Source organism: Marmota flaviventris, chromosome 10 (assembly GCF_047511675.1).
Source record: "Marmota flaviventris isolate mMarFla1 chromosome 10, mMarFla1.hap1, whole genome shotgun sequence".
NCBI classification, from domain to species: domain Eukaryota; kingdom Metazoa; phylum Chordata; class Mammalia; order Rodentia; family Sciuridae; genus Marmota; species Marmota flaviventris.
In genome coordinates this window covers 44,091,330-44,105,868 of record NC_092507.1, presented here as the reverse complement: position 1 = coordinate 44,105,868, position 14,539 = coordinate 44,091,330, and positions in this window count along the sequence as shown.

Genomic DNA, 14,539 nt, shown 5'->3' with positions numbered 1-14,539 from the left:
GATGCTGGGGACAATGTTCATAAGTGTTTAAAGGTGGGAGAAGGCCGAAGTCTCCTGACAGGTGTACCAACCTGACACCTGGGAGAGGAAGTGGGCTGGAAGGGGGACTGCACTCTGCAAGGCAGCGTAAGTCACCTCCTCTTCCAGCTTCAGTTTTCCACTCCATAGTTTTTCTACAACTTACTCAGAAACCAATGACAAGAGCAAACCCCCCACAATATATGCAGAGCCTGGGTCCCTGGTGATTCTCACATTCTAGGGATTCTGGGACTTTGGGGATAGTCAGGTGAGTATTCAGGTCCCCTACCGGAGGCTTTCTTATTACCAATTCAGGGGTGGAGAGCCTGTCCTACATTCCCAGTCAGCTCAGGGAAGAGGCTGAGCACAGTTAATATTTGTTATTTGAAGGTGAACCTGGAAATGGAGTCCAGGAAGAGTGGGTGGGGTGGTGCCGGAGACTACCATATTGGCAAGAGTAGCACCTGGACACCAAAGAACTAATGTTCTTTCATATGAATAGGCTCAGATCCTGTGGGACCCATTGGCTTCCTTGTGTTGCTGATGGAAAAAAAACTGACATGCCATTGTGGGGTGGGTAACTACCATTCATCAGAGCCTGGCTCTGAATACCCTTCATCCTGATGCTACCATCCCCACCTGTGAGGTCCCTGCATGTGTCACAGTGGACAGGGGCATCTTGCGGCAAGATCTTACCAAGCAATCAGTGTTGTTTGGATTCCTCCCATAATGAAGCTCTGCTCTGGAGGTTCTGACAGCCCTGAAGGTCTTCACACTTGGTAAACACAAATATAAATCAGAATTTCTCCATAATTTACTCAGACACCAGCCACCCATAGTGAGCCCAAGGACTGGTCCCCACAAGCCACCAAGAGACTTGAGCAATTTACAAAGCTCTGGCTATTAATATTTTTGTTTATAAAAGAGCAAACTGAGGCTTTATGGCTTCCATGCTTCATTACACTACATTTCTATCTGTATCAGAGTCCAGTAGAGACAGAAACTTGATTTAAATAGGAATATTAAATACTCAGGGTGAGGCAGGCTGCACTGCGGGCTGCATTTTAGTGCTGGCATGTGCTTTGCTGTCATGTTCCTCCCTGTGCATGCCTTGGCAAGATAGAGGATTCTTTCCTTCAGGTGGAACTGGGAGGGGTAAGTGAACCTCCTGGAGAACACGAGGCTCAATCAGAATGTCCCCTCATGGTCTCTATGTTCAGCCTCCAAAGCCCCAGCCTCCCTAGCTTTCTGCTTGCCTTCTTCTGACTTTTAATGGTTCTTTCTGACAGAATCTATGAAGTACCAGCGGCAGGGAACACTCTCAAGGAAAGAATTATTTGAAGGGGGTTGCATCAGTCAGCTTTCCATTACTGTGACAAAACACCTGAGATAATCCACTTAAAAGGAGGAAAGGTTTATTTCACACATGATTTCAGAGATTTCAGTCCATGATTGCTTGGCCCTGTGGCTCTGGGCCTGTGGTGACACACACATGGTGAACATGTGGCTGAGGAGGTCTGTTTACCTCATGGCAACTGGGAAGCAAAAGAGGACTAGAAGGAGACAGGGTTCCAATATTTCCTTCAAGGGCACACCCCTCAGTGATCTAATAGGAGCCTTTGAGAAGTGGGGCCTAGTAGAGTTTCTTAGGTCACTGTAGGCATGCCCCAAATGAGGATGGTGGGACTCCTGATGCTTCCTCTTTCTCCTTGCTCCCTGGCTTGTGATATAAGCAGCTTTTTTCTGATACACACTCCCCACCATTGTTTGGCACCCCCACCAGAAGTTCAGAGCAGTGGGACAATTCAATCGTGGACTGGAATCTCCAAAACTGTGTGCTAAATAAGCATTTTCTCTTTATAAATTAATTACCTAAGATATTTTGTTATAGTAATGAGAACCTAGCATTATATAATATAACTAAAAACATGAAATAGACCTGGTTTTCCTGATATCACTGTTACTGGTTAATAATTATGAACAAAAAGAGAAACTACATTGGTGGTTTTCAAAGGATGGTCCAGACCAGCATCAGTTTCACCTTGGAGTGTGTTAAAAAGCAGCCAGAGCTCCCACACACACACCCATTGAATAAAAAATGCCAGGCGTGGGCCAACAATCTGTTTTAACAAGCTCTGCAGTGATTTTAGTGTCTCCTAAGATTGGAGACCCACTGGACTTGAGGACATATGGCCAGCCAGAATTTTACTAAAATTCTTGGGAGACAAGATGGAAGCATAAATCAGGGCAATGCTAATATTAAGTAACTAGCTTTTATGTCTTATTGAACCACAGTTATTTAAATCAGGTATAATAATCAACAATTCTGCAGTATAGAAACAATGATTCCCATCGTTCGGATGTAGAAACTGAGGTTCAAGGAGGTTAGAGCAAAGGTCACACATCACCGGATGATCTTGTAACTCCTTATTTAAACAAGAACACTTTCGAACAGGAAAGATGCTAACAATAATTACACAAGGTCAGTAGGTCTGAGCCGGGACATCTGATCGGCCTTCCTGTCTAAAAAGGGAGGGAGCTGAAATTCAAATGCTGTCTGAGCCATGTGCTGCCTGAGCTCTTCTGGGGTGCAGCCTGCCTCCTAGGGGAACACAAAACTGGGCATAAGGGAGAAGAGAGAAGCACCTAGCTAAAGGTGACCTCTGTGTCCTCTGATGTCTGATTTCCTCCACAATCTACCCCTGAAACTCCGCTTCCTTTTGTCAGCCTGGGGAAAGCAGGGGACCCGTGATTCTGAATGCTGCCTGCCAGAGTGTCTCCTTCAGGATTAGGAGAGACGAGAGGGAGTATGTAACTCTAGTTTATCTGCTCCTTGCTAAGGTCTGGGCAACCTGACCTGTTCCTACTTTATCTCTAGTCCAGAGCATAAGCAACATGTCCAGGGTTAATTGGGAAACACTGCAAAAGTCACAACCAAAGGGAGCATGCGAGGCTGCCCTGGACCTTCTAGAACACTTCTTGGGCAGCAGCTGTGGGCTCCAACTTGCTGTAGCCTCACTTGAAGGTCTTGAATGGCTCTGCTGGGCAGGAACCCCAGCTCTCATGGAGGCAGAGGCGTCCACCACCATCCCCACTGCTTGCGAGCACTCCACACTTTACAAAATATTTTCACATTTGCTGCTCAGTCACTATTTCCTTCAAGTCCCCACCTGCAAGGAAGGTCTGGCAGCTCCCCATGGGGCAAAGGATCCAGGGCCCAGAGGAGCAGAGTAGCTTACACAAGTTACCAGCCAGTGCATAGCTGGCCCAGCTTGTCTTTCTTTTGTGATTTTTCCACTCTGCCATTTATTGATTTGGAAACAGAGAAAAAGGTCAATTTGCTTAGAAGATAGTAAATCTGAACTCAGAATCTTTCCTTCCATTTTTAAGCGACAGAAAATTTACAAGCTTGTCTTTAATGGTTAGTTTAAGACTATTTTATTATCTGAAGTTTATTGAAGTATAGAAATGGAAAAATTGTCCAGTCCAAATTCCTTAGGGTCCAAGGTCATTAATATGAGACGATGACAATGTTGGGGAAACCAGCACCTACTTTAGCATCTACTATCTGTTAGGCACTAGCTAGGCACATAACCTGTGTGACCTCATTCAATCCCCTGAAGCAAAGAGAGCACAGTGACTTTTTGGAGGCCACACATCCAGTAAGGGATGTAGCTGAGATTCAGACCTTGTCAGATTCCATAAGCCAGTGCCCTGGGGCAGGGCACATCAAAGAAATCTAGTTTAAAGTTTGTTCAGATTTCTCCTGTGCCAAGTCCTATGCAAAGAACCAGAAGAAAAAATGAGTTCCTGCACACCTTCTCCCTTCTCCAACCTCCAACATTTCCTCCCTCCCTTTCTCTCTCTCTCTCTCTCTCTCTCTCTCTCTCCCCCCCCCCCAAAAGCCTCGTTCTCTTGTCTTGAAAAAACAGATGCACTCCAAAGATAGCTGACCGCACATGCATCCCTGCCATATGGATCTTGCACCAGGCCACCATGCCCTGCTCTCTCGGGTTCCTCTCCAGTCATGTTCGCACTCCACATTCCAGGGAAACTGCTTTTGTTCAGGTTCAGATGATGCTGATGTTGGTAAACCTGATGGTCAATTGCTTCAAGCGAACAGCAGCATTTGATGCAGTCAACTACACCCTCCTCCTTGATGCTCTTTCTTAATTCAGCTTCTAATCTCCTCTTCATTCTCCTCATCTCTTACTGATGGCTCATTCTACTCTTTTCTGCCAGCTTCTTCTCTTCTCCCTTCCTCCTAATGTTAGAAGGCTACCGGGCTTTGTCTTTGGTCCTCTTCAAATTTCTTCTCTTACATTCTTTCTGCATGTATGAGATTTGTAGAGAGAGATGTGAGAGAGAAAGAGACACAGAGAGGCAGAGGGAGAGACTGGTGGATACTTTACTCATCTGATTTTACAGCTTTATGTGCCATGTATTGATGATTCCTAAATAAGCATTTGTAGCCCAGACCTTTCACTTAAATCCCTGACCCACACACCTGGTCTGACTCCTCAGCATCTCCACTTAGGTATCTAATAGATATTTCAAACTCAGCACCTCCAAACTTGCACTCCTGATATTCCCAAACCCTGCTTCTTGCCCACTTATCTTCATCTCAGTTGAGGGAAACTCTGCCCTTCCAAGCAGACAAATGGTAATTCAGAGTCCTTGACTTCTCTCTTTCTCTCACACCCCTCATCCAATCTGTCCAGAAACCATGCTGGGCTTACGCTCAAAGCTGATCCAGGATCTGACCACTTCTTCCCCCTTCGTTACCATCCTTGTCTGAGGCATCATCCTCTCCAGCCTAGATTCATGCAACAGCCTCCTACCTGCTGCCATCCCTGCCCCGGCAGTCCACTTTCAACAGGGCTACTAGAATGATCCATTCAATGAATAAAACAGAGAACTTATTTCTCTATTTGAAAACCTGTATTGGTTCTTCATTTTGCTCAGAGTAAAAGTCAGAGTTTTAACAATGGATTATGGTCCCTATGCATCCAGGAGTTCTGTCACCACTCTGGCTTGCCACCTGTTGCTGAAGGGTAATAATGATGACACCCAGGTAGAAGGCAGAGAGCTCCCATGCACACCCACCTGCAGGTCTTGCACATTTGCCCTCTTCCTCCCATCTTGGATTGGCAAAGTGTTCTGGACTCCTTATAAATGTGCACGGCCACCTCAAGCACTGTGGTGGTAATGGGGAAGTTTTTAGGTTTGAGCTGGATTCAAACCCTTGAAATGTTCTCTGTGCCTGAATCTCTATAGAATAATATTGAAGACAGACCTCCACTCATTAAACAGAGGACAGAAATAGCCCTTGCAGTGCATGCCTTTTATAAGCTTCAGTTTTCCTTCCCATGCACTAAGGAGCCAACAATATCCTCTACCCAAGATCACTCCATAGTCACTAAGACAGTGAGATTCTGGAAATTAGAAATTATAACAACTGCAAATACCACTAATTATTTTTAATTATTCATTAACATGTAACCAATAATAATGGAAACTATGTCCTTTACATCACACCATGGAGACCTAATGGTAGCTGGCTCAGGGGAAGGATTAAGAGATAAATACACGGGTTTCATGTTAAAAACAAGGGATTTCCCAGGCTGGGGATGTGGCTCAAGCGGTAGCGTGCTTGCCTGGCATGTGCGGGGGCACTGGGTTCTGGGTTCAATCCTCAGCACCACATAAAAACAAAATAAAAATGTTGTGTCCACCGAAAACTAAAAAAATAAATAAATATTTTTAAAAATTTTCTCTCTCCTCCCTCCCTCCCCCCCTCTCTCTAAAACAACAACAACAAGGGATTCCTGGTATATGTGCTGTTTCTCTCTCTCTCTCTCTCTCTCTCTCTCTCTCTCTCTCTCTCTCATGGCAGACATACCTAATTCATCACAGACCTCTCTTGAGGTCATAAGAATCCATGTGGCTATGATGGTAGAGAGACAGGGTTGGGAGAAGCCATCACTAGATCAGGGAATAAGCTCAGAGAAGGGACTGTGATCAAGATTCATATGATGCTAAGTTATCAGTCTACTGACGCAGGCAGAGCCAATTATATTCCCTGGTTCTGGTTCTGGTTCAGGGACAGAATTTTTCCCTAAATTGTGGAAGTTAAGAAGCCCCAGACTATGCCTTTTGAAATCTTTTCTGGACCAAGAATATACATCAATCATCCCATTAATCCCCAGACATGAAATTTACAGTGAGGCAAGGTCAAGTTCTAGGTAATGACTGTTCCACCACTGTCATTCCTACCAATAGTAACCCCACAAATGTAAAAAATTACCCTAATATTTAACATCATATAAAATAAATATTTATCATTTCATACAGTTTCTAAAAGTCAGGTATGCAGGAGAAGCTTGTCCTGGGTTTAGGGTCTCTCCTTAGGATACAATCAAGAAGTCCATTTGAAGGTTTGATCGGGGCTGGGAATATGCTTCCAAGGTAGCTCACTCACATCCCCTTCATAAGGCTGCTTGAGCATCCACTCAACATGGCAGCTGGCTTCCCAAGAGCAAGTAACACAAGAGCCAAGAGAAGGCAGAGGTGCCTTCTACAATGACCTCTCCTTGGAAGTCACGCAAGGGTAGGGAATTAAGCTCCGCCTATCTGTGGGACACCTGTCGAGGAATTCGTGGATCTATTTTAAAACCACCACCCAAACTACCATCAGAAATGTCTATGAAGTATAGTATGAAGATGATTAGGAGATTTATATAAGGTAAAATATTCCACCCCAATTTAAGCTTCTATGTTCTAGATTTGTTTGACATTGCACTGTGTACTGCCAATAGATGGATGCTCCACTGTGTATGTGAATTGCTGTATATCTATCTTTTACAGAAGGGAAAGCTGGGGATCATTGAAGAGCAATGGCTCTCTAACAACTCAGTCGCCCAACCCTGCCAGGATGCTGCTTTCCTGACTCTGGAGCCACAACATCCATGTAGGGCTGCTAGTAATGGGGCTATTATCATTTGGATATGGCATGTCCTCCAAAGACTCAGGTGCTAAGGGCTTGGTCCTCAGCCTGTGATTCTGTTGGGAGATGGCGGAACCCTTAGAAGGGAGGCCTGGCGGAAGGTCTTAGGGAGCACACCCTCGAAGGAGATATTGGAACCCCGACCCCTTCCACTCTTTCTTTGCTTCCCAGCCACCATGAGGTGAGCAGTTTTCATCTGTCACATGTTTGCACTCTGATGCATGGCCTCACCACCAGCCCAAAGCAACAGAGTCAATCAACCATGGACTAAAACCTCTGACATGATGAACCAAAATAAGTCTTTCCTCTTTTTAAGTTGTTTATCTCAAGCATTTTATCACAGTGACAGAAAGCTGAATAACACAAGGGCTTTCCCAAGACCAGACTGGAGTTACTATGAAGGAAAGAGGTCCATAGGAGGTGATTTGGGGGATAATAGGGAAAAAATGAATGGGAGTAGAGATTCTTAGGAACTACTATGAGCAGTCTTGGGCCCAGAGCCAGCTGCTTCCCTCTAGAGAAGGGCTGAGAGCACAGAGGCCTGGAGGAGCAGAAAAGACAGCAAGTTTCCAGCCACCTATGAACCACCACTGCAGCCAGGGGAGTGACTGTGTTGATGTTGGAAAACATTGACCATGAAATCCTGCTGTGTCCTTCTCAGCAACTCAGGACACAGAATCTCGGTTCAATCCAAGGACATAAAATGATTTAGAAAAGAAAAAAAAAAAAGGAGATATCTAAGATGATATTTTATATTGTTTCCCAGGTTGTTTATTGTATATTTTATACATTTTCACATGCCAGCAGCACTTTGTGGATTTTAACTGCATATATTATGTAGGAGAGGTTTAGATCCAAGGTCATACCTAACCTCCCTAAGACATAATGGTAACATAGTGGTAGATATTCTTTCAGTTGCTCAATTGCTCTATGGGGTCTCAGCAGCATAGAGAATCCCACAGCTCAGGAGTGATCCTGCAGGGATCCAATCCTCCTTCCACCATGCATCAATGGGTGCCTTTGGGGAAAAGTATTCAGCTCCTCAATGCCTCAGTTTCTTAATGGGTAAATTGGAAATGATGATACATCTACCTCATGAGATTGTTGGGAGAGATGAACAAGTTACTAGTTTTAAAACTCAGGGGACATGGCCCATCATAAGCAGTCATGTGGCCATCAATCACAACTGATACAGGGTACTTTATACCACATGTCTCTTGGGTATCACAGGGCAGGGAGTATAATGAGGTGACTTTCCCAAGGTCACACAGTCATCTGACCAACTTTCCAAACCCAGGAAGGAAGACTTAGAAGACCTCTGAGGTTTCACTCAAATAATTATTCCATGTGACTCAGGAGGTTGGTCATCAACTATAAATGAATATAAAAAGTCAGCCATGCTTTTATGACTTAAAATTCAAGACGACCTGGACAAGAAGATGACATTGCTTAATACAAAATTCAAGTTACATTTTTACAACCTTTACAATTCTAGATCAGTACTATTGTCATCCCCAAGTTACAAACGAAGAAAGTGAGGCACAGAGAGTTTCAGTGACAAGACTAGTAAGTGACAGAGCCAGGTTCAGACCTCGGAGCTCCAGAGCCTGCTTCACCTCACCACCTTGCTGCATCCCAATTGGTGGCTTTACTTGCAATGACACTGACTAAAATATGGAATAAGGAATGCTGGATGGATCTCTACCAGCAGCAAAGTGCTTGATTCTCCATTCGACATCTGGCCATCTAGATTCAATTACTAGTCTCTGTTGACAGTCTGTGCTGTGTTTCCAGCAGAGGGGAGGGGACACAGGCATTAGTCAGAACAGCCATATTACATGTTGTTTCTCACCGGGATACTCCTGTCACCTGAACCCGCTACACACATTCCTGCCTGTCCCCTGCCTGGCTCAGATCTCTATTGGAAGCCACCTTTCTCATGTCACCCACTTTGTGAAGCCTTCTCTGATTTCTCCAGAGTTTCCCCCACACCTCTATGATCTTCCTGATGTTTCACTTCCCCAATCAACATCTACACTGTGCTCCATTGCCGCAGTCTGGCTGGGCACACAATCACGAGCCACCACACAGCTTGTAGATTCAAACAGCAACTCTTTATTCCCGAACTCACACCAGCCGTCTACAATCACGTTCTGGGGAAGTCCACGTTCTCTGCCCAAATCCACGTTCTCTCCCAAATCCACCTCCACTGGGCTTCTGTCTCCCAAAATATACTGTCTGAATCCCGTGAGAACTCAAGGGGAACTCAGGCAGCAGGATACGCCCTATTCCCGGGAGGAATAATCTTAAACCTTAAACCTGGAACCTAAACTGGGAACGCCCTAAACAAGATTATCTTAAAACCGGGAACACCCTAATCTGCCTTGGTCCTTGAGCAAGGTCACCTACATTCAATGTCGCTGCAACATGTCAGCAACATGGGGTACGCTGGCAAGGAAATTGTCATACCTACTTGGCTAATGGCTCCCAGCACTCCATGGTGACACCTTTATTCTTCTTCCTGCAACCTTTCAACCACATGTGACCACAAGGTAGAAACTGGATTGGTTCAACTTTGAACATGCAGTGCCCAGGATAGAATTGACTCCTCACAGAAACTCAATAATCATGAACTGACTAATTAAATGAATGAAAGACCTTGTTTTGTTTTCTCCCCACCAAGAGTTTCTGTGATTCGATATGATATTTTTCTCCAGAACATGTGGTTCTCGGTCCAGAGGGTGGCTTTTCCCACCATTTCCGTTGTAAACAGCTCTATAAGCATTTGGCTTCCTGGAATGTTGCCTATACATCCCTCATAATTGCCTCCCAATTGTTTCCTATTTGTTTGACACCTCATAATCCCCTTCCTTCTTCCTTGTCTAATAGTTACAGGCTGTTACCACTTCACCCGTGTTGTTGGACTGTTCTGGCTGGAATAGGCTCCTTCGCATCAGACAAGGCCCCGGGCAGGTTTCTGAAATGGCAGCAAAGGCCAGATGGTGCCCTTTGGATGCGGAGGAATCTGTTACTTCACTGGAGCCTCAGTCTCTTCATCTGTAGAATGGGATACTCAGAGCTTCCTCTGTAGGATGTGTGGATGGAGTAAGTTGTAACCATGTAACAACTAGAACACAGGAGGATGCAGTTAATGCTCTAGTACCTTTTCCTGTGCACAGAAAATCTGCTTTTTCCTGGGATGTGATTCATTAGCCATAAAACAGGGAAAAGAATACCTCCCGCACACCAATGTCACAAGTAAAGTATCTAGAAACTGCCCGAGTACTGCTCTGTGCATCTCCATCCAGGCCTCTCCCTCGGCACCACGTGGCTCAGCAGAAACCCACAAAGTAGATGTGTTTCCCTGTGGCTCAGACCACACTGCGTTGCACCTACTTGTTACACAGGAGCACAAGTGCTGTGGGAACCCCTGTGGGGAAGGGTGAGGAGCTTCCTGGGGAAGCAGCCAGGCAAGCCTCAGGGCTGACACTTACAGGGACAGAAAACTTTCAGACTGAGAGAAAAGGGAAGGATAAGATGAGGGAATTAAGACCCAGCCAGCCCTGCCTACAGAAGTCAATGCAAAACAATTTAAAAAAAAAAAAAAAAAGAACTTTGTGTAGAAAAACCAAGGCTAAATCCTGGCAGTGCCATTAATGAGCTGATCAACCTTGGACAAATTACTGAACCCATTTTCTCATCTGTAAAACAGTTTGGCTAATCCCCCTCATACAGTGTCAGAGTTTTGAATAAAGATCACACGAGGTAACATATGTAGACACAGTTCATACCACAACATGGCATGCTGTTAAGAGGGGTTCTTTTAGTAAGAAACTTGTAGCTTGAGTTCATTCTCTAAGCCTCCGGGTTCTCTGCCAATCCACTTTGCCAACAGTCCCTTAAGATTTCCTCTCAAATGCTTTGCCCAAATCTAAAATTCTAGAGGCTGCAGTAAGAAGACTGGCAGCCAGGGAATTCTCTAGTGCTCATCCAGGAGAGTTTAATCCTTAGCCACTCTATGTTCCCTACAAAAGGTTGAATGTGTAAGGATGGAAAGACAGACACATAGAATAATTAGTAAGTTACACATTCTTTTTATCATGAATTATTATTTCAAATTATATTTTTATCGAATTATTATCATTCCATTTTCTATAAAGCTTCATAATTTGTAAATTTCTTATTTGGATGTGGCTCTTGACAGGTCGGTGTCACGAGTAAATGAAATTGTATTTGAATATCCACACATGTTTTATACAGACCTTTGGATTAGTGCCCAGGATATTCTTTCATGTGTTGCCATCCAAGAGGAGGTCTCATTTGAAAGCTAACAACTGATACTCCTTCACCATCCAAGTGTAAACAGAACTCTGATCCAAGAATCTGCTATTGTGCATCTCTGGTGGGCATTAGCTGGTGTTGAATAATTCATAATGACTGATGATCAGTGTTATAGGATGCTTTTTCTTCTGTCCCCAAACCCTCACAATAGGAGTAGATGTTCATTCATTGAAATCAATAGTTACAGCATACACACTTTGCAGACTTGTCTCCAATTCTTATACCAACATCACAGAGCAGTGTGGTTTTTGCAGATGCAAATGATGGTAGAGTTACCTTGAAGTGATCTTGGACATCAATGGTGTAGAACCAAGACTGAGATAGATGTCTGTCATAGCTACTCATCAAGTCTTTTTTTTTTTTCAACTGCCTACCATGTAAAGACACTTTATGGAGATCAGACATATAAGGATGAACAAAAAAGGTTTAGTCATTGCATTTGTGGAGCTTACAGTTTGGAGGTGAAAGAAATTCATCATATTTACAGTCACTTCTTTCCAGTGTAAAGAATCAGATGCGTGTAAGGTAATCCAGAGCTAGAGGATTTGACCTGGTTTGGGGTGCATAGGGTAAGGTAAGGTGATCACAGTACAGGAGAAGTTGTACATAACCGGAGTCTTATGAGATGAATGGGAGTAAACAAAGAGACAGGGAAGTTTAGAAGGGAGAAAGAGTCTTCCAAGCAAAGAAAGCAGAAAAGGGCCATATTCACAGCAAAGGACAGGAACAAGAGAAGCTGTAGGGGTGGGTCTTGATGGTATAAAGCCGAGAAAAACTGTTCAGGGGCTCAGACTTCACCCTGCGAGTTCATAGGGTCTTCTTAAACTCCTGTGTGGTAAAAAATAGAATAGATTTATGTGCACCAGCAAGCGTCCCACCCAACCAGCCTCCTCACTGCAACCTCATCTGTTGGGGTGATCCATTGCAAGGTGGTCCATGGTCCAGGGCAGGGATGCTGGAGACTGGGATGCAGGCTGTGACCATGGAGATGGGGAAGGATGGATGAACCAACAGATCCTGGGCAGGCATCAGGACTCTGAATCCAGCAAAAGCCCAGTTCATTGCAATAAGGACACCAGGGTGGAAATCCTGAAGATGAAGAATGAAGAGTAAGGGAAGGGCCTGTGGGCGTCCATGGCAAGGGTGTGGGTTGAATTCCAGTGTTGGGCCAATCTGGACTTTTTTCTTTTCTTGTTCTTTCCTTTTCTTTTTCCAATCCTATGCATGAAGATATAAACTAAAGTATTCTCTTTTAAAAGTTTATATGAGATCGTAACCCCGTTTTATACATGGGAAAAGGCTGACTCCCTGTGGGTTTTCTGTATTTTCATATTGCCATAATTCAAACAACGTGATGAATCAACTCGCTGTAAATTCTAAAGCTGGGCTCAGGGAAGCTGAATTTTATGGGGACTTTACTGAGCTGTGCCCCCAGGCTGGGTGGTGTTCCTTGGGGGAAAAGGGTATTTTGAAGGTGGGAGAGGGAGGAGGGAACTAACATTTATGGGGTGTTCATTGTGTGCCAGGTCATTTGCCCCTCAAGAAATTAACATGAATGGTGTTTGGTACTTGAGGACAGCTTAGGGCTTAAGAGACTTGACCACAGATGGACACACTAACTGTCAAGCGGCCAACCAGGCACACTTAGCCAGGTGACACCCCAACAGGCAGAAGACAGAACCAGCGGCCTGGCTGTAAGGAAGGAGGAGGCTCTTGGGGTGCCCTCCCTGTCTCTTCAGCTTTTCCCAACTTCATTGTTGAGCAAGTTTCTTCATGGAGCCTAACCACACCCTCCCCTAGGTACATAGGGGAGTAAGCAGGGATTTCCCCCTTGAAGTCAATTCAAAACCTCCCAAGTTCAAAGCCAATAAAGCTCTGGCTTCTAGCTCTAACTCCAGGTCCAGAGCTTATCCCCCACCCTCCACTGCTTTAGTTATAATTCAACGAAGGAATTCTGTATTCTATCCAGAAGGCTCTTCCAAATCTGAGCAGGTGAGGAGATATTCACATCTTAGACTCTCAAAGGCAGCCAGAGCTCTACTTCTTCAAAGTAAGTCACCATTACCATTCCATCCTACCCATGAGAAACCGAGACTTGGAACCTTGGAGTTGCCCAGAATATTTAGCAACACAGTCATATTTGAAAGCAGGTTTCAAATGTACAAGTCCCCAGCACAGTCTTCAGTAGTAGATGTTCGAAATACACCTGTGTCCTTGTTTGCTTCCAGGTTTCTGCAATTGGCCCTGGTCTCTATTCCTGAGAAGGGGATATCTATTGGCTTTTTTGGCAGAGTGAAGGCAGCTGCTCCCCAGGAATCGGTGCCCATGTCTCCAAGGTGTGGACCTTTAAAGGAATTAACAAGCCCACGTGTGGTGCAGGGTAGACTGGGAGGCTGCACGGAGGAGCCATAAAGACTTTAAAGAGAACTTTACAGGAGTGAGCCCTCCGGCAGGGTGGAATGGAACGGGGCGGGGCAGGATGGAGAGGCTGAGCAGATCTGAGAGGTGAGAGGCAGCCCTGATGGAGGAAGAGGACCTCTGAAGAGGCCATGGCCTCCAAGGGACAGCACTGAGCTTGGAGTTTAGCTGTACACTAGAGAATCTGAGCATCACCAATGCCCAGAAAGCAAAAATGAGAAAGGGAACAGAGAGGACAAGAGAAGAAAGGATTGTTCCATCAGCCCAACCCCACCATAGCCCTTCCACTACCCTGCACCCTGTGACCAGTTCTCCTGCCCTCTAAATGTCCATGCACTTTAGGTAGCTGAGCCGTTCTTACAACAGGGTGTATTTCCTTCCCTCTCTTCTCTGCCTGGGAAATTCATCCTCTATTTTTCAGGCCCTCCGGTCCTGTCATCTCCTCTATGAAGACTTCCCTCCCTCCCCTCCCACCTCCATCACCCTTAGACATTCACTCCTCTTAGCTTTTACAGCAGTCTACATGCCCCAAGGAAGCATTTTATGACATTGTTACGATTATGGTAGCAAAAGCAGCATAAGTTGTTATTTAAGGAATGTCTTCTTTTTCTCTCTCTTCTGTTTTTCTGGGTTTTGAGAGGTTGGGGGTGGTGGTGTTTGTTGCCAGACACAGTGTGATGGTGATTTTATAAATTATGTCACTTATATTTCATTGCTATGATATAAATGGAGTATTATTTTCACAACTTTAAAAAT